Source organism: Capsicum annuum, chromosome 5 (assembly GCF_002878395.1).
Source record: "Capsicum annuum cultivar UCD-10X-F1 chromosome 5, UCD10Xv1.1, whole genome shotgun sequence".
Classification (NCBI taxonomy): domain Eukaryota; kingdom Viridiplantae; phylum Streptophyta; class Magnoliopsida; order Solanales; family Solanaceae; genus Capsicum; species Capsicum annuum.
Window position 1 is genome coordinate 21,076,557 of NC_061115.1, and position 6,334 is coordinate 21,082,890.

Consider the following 6,334-nt stretch of genomic DNA (forward strand, 5'->3'; position numbering starts at 1 on the left):
AATTAATGTATGGAGGTGAATAGTCATGCCTTTTTGCCTCTCATTCAAATTTAATTCTCTATAATTAGGTCTCTCTTTACTCAATCGTTCATTCAACTGCACTCTATCTATTTATTGCATCTCTTCTTTCATATTACACTCTAGAAGATAAGATTATGGTTGACCCAGTATGGGATGTTGCTTTTCTGCAAGACGCCATGAATGAACTTCAGAATCAAGTTCGTGACCTGCAATGGAAACTGGGAGGAGTTAAAACAAGAATGCTCCACGAGATACACTGGCTGAGGAGGGCCTTGCTACTTCCGGTTAAAGATTGGCCGGCTCACAATAATGATGATGATAACAATAACAATAATTAGATTATTATTTTTCTTTCAGTCTATTATATGTATTTTTATTTATTTTTGTTTAATCAATAAATTATGTTTTATCTTTGACGTTTTAATTCATATTTAATTTTCATTCTGTCAATTATCTTCTCAACAAACATGTTGACGATTCGACGTAAAAAGGAATAATTTAGAATCCAGTAGCAATAACAAGATTTATCTGTTGGGTTTGTGACAAGGGTTGATGTGTCGTTCAAAACAGATTACTCATGTTGCAACAGATAAGAAGTCTGATGCAACAGATAAATAGTATGTTTCAACAGATGACTAGTCTGTTGCTTTGCTTGGCTCTGACGTTTTAATTCGTACTCCCTCCGTCTCAAATTACTCATTCCAAATTGAGATGCCGCATTGATTAAGAAAAATAATTAATAACAAGTCTAGTTTACCATAACCCATTGATCAGTTGATGGGACAGTAGACGTGTTTGAAATAACCATTGTTTCCTATTAGTCGAAATTTCATAAGAGAAGAAAGTTTTTAACGTCGGTCGGCGTATAGTCCCCCTATTAAATGATGTTTCCATTTTAATTTGAAGAAAAAATGATTAATGCAAAGGGTAAAATATGGATTTTTTTTAATCTTTTCTTGATTAATGAAAAAAACAAGTAAAATGAGAAATCGAATTAGAAAATTTGGGACGGATAATTGCACGTAAGGAATAATTTTGAATCCAGTAGCAATAGCAAGAGTTGAAACATATTGGTTATCTGTTGGGTTTGTGGCAGGGATTGATTTGTGTTGTTTCAAACAGATTAATCATTCGTTGCAACAGATAATTAGTCTAGTATAACATATAAACATTCTGATGCAACAGATAATTAGTCTGGTGCAACAGATAAACATCCTGATACAACAGATAATACGTCTGATGCAACAGATTACACATCTGATATACCAGATGATTGATCTGTTTAAATTGTGGGCACTTATGCTGGATTCATGGTCGGGGTTCTATCCATTGTTGGAAAAACAGAAGTGTACCCAAATGACAAATACGAATGAAAATCATAATTTTACTTACCAAAGTCACTTATGACAGATAAACATCCCGATACAATAGATAATACGTCTGATGCAACAGATAATACGTCTAATGCAACAGATAAACAGTCTGATGCAACAGATAATTCTCCTGATGCAACAGATTACAATCTGATACACCATATGATTGATCTGTTTAAATTGTGGGCAGTTATGCTGGATTCATGATCAGGGTTCTATCCATTGTTGGAAAAATAGAAGTGTACCCAGATGACAAATACGAATAAAAATTATAATTTTACTTATCAAAGTCACCTATGAAGTAATGTCAAAGTGGAAAGTGATGTAGTAAACAAAATTTGACCTAAAAAATTGGTCAGATCGCAGCAGTAGCGCTGTACCACCACCACCACCAACAACAACAACAAATTGTCGACAAGAAGAAAATAAAGATGATAATGAAGTAGAAGATGATGATAATGAAGCAGAAAATGATGAATAAAGCAGCAGAAACAGAAACAATGAACAACAAAAATCGCTAAGAGAGAGAAAACAACAATGGATTAGAAGAGAGAGAAAAACACCTTTTTTTCCTCCGTTTCCCATTATTTTAGGTATACATTGAGATCAAAGTGTAAATTTAAAAACTTGTGGGTTATTTTCAAACTTCCACAACTTTCTTAATCCATAATAAAGTAATTGTCACCTCCAACTAATAATTAAGACTTGTGTCACTTACACCTCATTTTAAAACTCTTTTGTCACCTGTGGCCCAAACCCCCTATTAATATACATCTAAGTTCTTTCCGTATTTTTGCCAATTTTTAATTTATAGGACGTGTTGGTAAAGGGGTTGTGCTAATTTTTTTTGCCAATTTTAAAATTTCTTTTGGCCACTTTCAAAGTCTGTTTTATATGGAAAATAATTCCTGCCATTTCCCCCCCTATTTTCGTGTGAAAATTTAATTGGAAAAGGATTTACGCTTTTTTTCCTCTTCTTCCTATTTTTGTGATGTTGGGTTTTCTCTTTATATATAGAGAGTCCTAAAACTAATAGAACGTAACTTTCTACCTAAAATAAAAACTCCATAAACTTAGGAATTTAACAATATAACAAAACCTTCTCTATTTAATTTTTAATATATTTATTATAATCAATATTTAATATCATAAAAATAATGATATACTTAATTGAAGAAAAATGATGAAAAGACGATTTTGTCTGAAGTATAGACTTTTAATGAAGGAACGATTTTATCTAAAGCATAGATTTTTTATGAAGGGCAAAAAGTTCAAATCACTTTTCTAAAGGTCTTTACACTTTTAATTTATAATAGATTATAGATATAAATATAGATTATAGATTTTATATATATATATATATATATATATATTTATTTATTTATATTTATGACTTATTATATATTTATCTTTAATTTCTACAAATTAGTAAACCAATTATTTCAATTATACAAACTCTTAATTTCTCCTAACAACATTTAGTTTAAACTTGAAGATTCTTGTAAATTAAAACACTGTCATATGAGGTTTTTGGTTGCAACTAAGATTCATTTTTTTTCATGTTAATTACTACTGTTTCTATTTTATGAGTATTTTCTTATCAGTTAAACCGAACCGTCAAGGACTAAAAATCGATAAATCGAAAATCCATAAAAAATATCTTAGTGATTTGATTATTGATTTAACATATTTAAAAATCGAAAACTGATAAACCGAATCGAATCGACCGATACACAGTCTTGCTATGGTGAAGTGAAAAGTCTTTCACTATTGTGGAAAGAAGATCGGTGGAAACGAACGCAAAGAAGCTTCGATGAGTTGTCTTTGCAATGTCTAATGAAGAAAGAATATTTAATTTTAAAAAATCATTTTCCGATAAAAGTTTAATTAAGAATGTCAAGTGGTTCACTGGATGGATTAAGCAATTATTGATGATACAATTTCTACTCCGCTAAAGAGAAGAAAATTTAGCATTAACTCATTCAATGAATGTTTATTTATTCATCATACGGATAAAATTTACTTTGGATTTTTCAATAAACATATATTAGAATTGTGAATTTACTATCATATGTAGAAGGCGTGATGAAATAATTTTATAAATATTTTCATTCATAAAATATTTTTATTTTATCTCATTTCTGCTACCAAATAAGAGTTTAGTGATTTTTATATGAAGCTAACTAAAAGTATTTAACCAAAAATGTACCGAAGGTTAATATTAACCTATTCTTTTAAGTTGGAAACTATTTTGACACATTTTTATCAAAATCATAACCAAAGATAAAATTAATCTATTTTAAATAAAAAAAATGCATAAAACTTCTTTTAAATTTATTCATAAAATTTACTTTAGTATTTTAATTTTATGAATAATTATTTAACCCCTTAGTTTTATTTCAAGAGCATTTTTTACCTCCTCAAACTTGATATGAGAAGAAAAGTGACTTCACTCTTCTAAACTCGCATAAGGAGGAAAAATTGTTTTGGGGGGGGGGGGGGGGTTTGTAGATTTCAGTTGAAACAAAATTATGGAGATAAATAATCACCCATAAAATTAAAATATTTTAAGTAAATTTTATGAATAAGTTTAGAGATTTTTTTATGTCTTTTCTCTTTTAAATAATTTAGGACATTCCTTTACTCTATTTCCTACTTAAAATGTTATAAATAATATTCCATTGAGATTTAGTAAGTTCACTATTTTTTAAGTCCACAATAGGGTGTGTTTGGTCCATCTTATCTTTAGTTGGTCAAAACTGAAAAAATATTTTCTCTTAAAAAATAAATTTCATAAATGATATTTCAAGTTTCACTCACCCAAACCCCCAACCATCCTACACCGCCGCCCTCGAACTCCCAATAGTCCCATTTCTATCTCGTCTTTGTAGATTCTTTCCATCTGTTCTAACTTTGATGGATTGAGTTACTTATATTTGTTGTCGATCAAAGATGACAAATATTTCGTAAATTTAGTCGAGGTGCGAAATCTGACTCAGACACTGTATTATTAAAAAATAAAAATATATGAATAATTTTAAAATAATATTATTATACTTATTTATCGAACATCAGAAAATAAATAACAAAAATTATTTTTGGTGGAAAACATTTTTCTCTCCTACCAAACACACCCATACATTGCTTGGAGAATAAGAAAATACAAATGGAAAGGGCATTTTACAGTGGACTAATTTGGTCATTTGAATAGAAATTTTTTATTGTGAATGAGATATGCGAACTCATACTTGTATCTAATTGACAAGTGGACTCTAGTGGTCCCACACTCCCACTGAGAAGCAAAAGAAGGGATTCCATTCATTTCTTTTGTCATTTACCTCTATTCTTTTCTCTTTTCTTGTAATCCTTCATCTTTTTTTTTTTTTTTCCAAATCTTCTTCCAAATATTTTGTTTCTTAGTTTTATTTTAAGTTTTTTAAGAGGTCTTACTATTTTCTCTTTTCTTGTATTCCTTCATCTTTTTTTTTTTTTTTGCCAATATTCTTCCAAATATTTTGTTTCTTAGTTTTATTTTAAGCTTTTTAAAGAGGTCTTATAGAAAGTGTTCATGTATTATTTTTGTAACATAATTTGAAATATTTTTTAATTCAAAAAAATAATTTTGAAAAATGATTTGTAATTATTTTGGTAAGCTTATTTGATTAGTGGGAGATTTTTTTTTTTGTATTTGTAATGAATTTGATCGATTTCTTTGTAATCGATACATGAGTTTTAAGTAGAATTATTAATATTTTTCTTTAAGTTTTTTTATTTAAATTTATGTTAAATCAATTTAGCCAATTTTTAATTATTCAAATAAAATAAAATAAATATAGTACACATTTATCAATTTCATTGTTGTTTTGATTTTTTTTTTTAAAGGTAATGATATTTATCTCTTTGTTTCTTTTCATGGAAAAGAAATTTCATTAGTTGCTAACTTGTAATTGTGAACTATCCTTTTTTATTATGATGACTATAATTTTCTTTTAATTATGAATAATATCTTAGGATATAATATTTGATTAGGTGAACAAAGTTTACAGGAAATATAAAAATATCTTGGTATAAATCTCATAATTTATTTTTACATAAATTGACTTGGAGTCATATATTTCTTTTAAAAACGTGTTTGAGCTAGATTTATTAGTCTGTTAAAATAAAATTAACAGTAATAAAATTTTGATAATTTTTTTTATAAAATATTTAAATTATTTATAAAATTTGATTCTTTTCTATTTCATATAAATAATTATAAAATCATCATCAAAGAATGTGGTGCAATATATGGACAATTCGTCCCTTAATTAGAGGTCTCGAATTTGAGTCCTGAGTATGAAAAAATTCTTAGTAAGGAGCGTTATTCCCTGAATGAGCCTCTATTCGACGCGAATTTGGATTAATCAGACTCTAATACGGCTACAGAATATCAAATGAGAAATCAAAAAACTAATTATAAAATCAATCAATTCAATTATTATTATATTTAAAATTTTTAAATTAAATCACATAAAACTAATAAATATATCAATATATTTAATTAATTTAATTTTTATTCAATTCACGAAGGATAAAAAAATTATGGCCTATGAATTGATCTAATGTTGATGAAAAAAAAATGAGAAAAAAGGTGAAAAATGAGAAAAAAGGTGGAAGAGGATAGCCAGGGGAGAAAAGGGTGGGTTTATATTAAGAAGAAAAGTGGGTCCCACGTTTTAATTCAATTTCTTGCACAAAATTATAGATTCTCTCTCCTCTTAATAGTTTTAAATTAATAAAATGAGTCTCATAATCTATGTGTCAAAAAAAATACTAGTGGAATCACATCATTTGTATAGAGTAGAGCAGCCCACCGTTTAACACGCCCTCTTTTTCCTTTTGTCCTCTCTTGTACTAGCTTGCACTTTCTCTTATAAAATAAAAGCAACTAGTTCTAAACT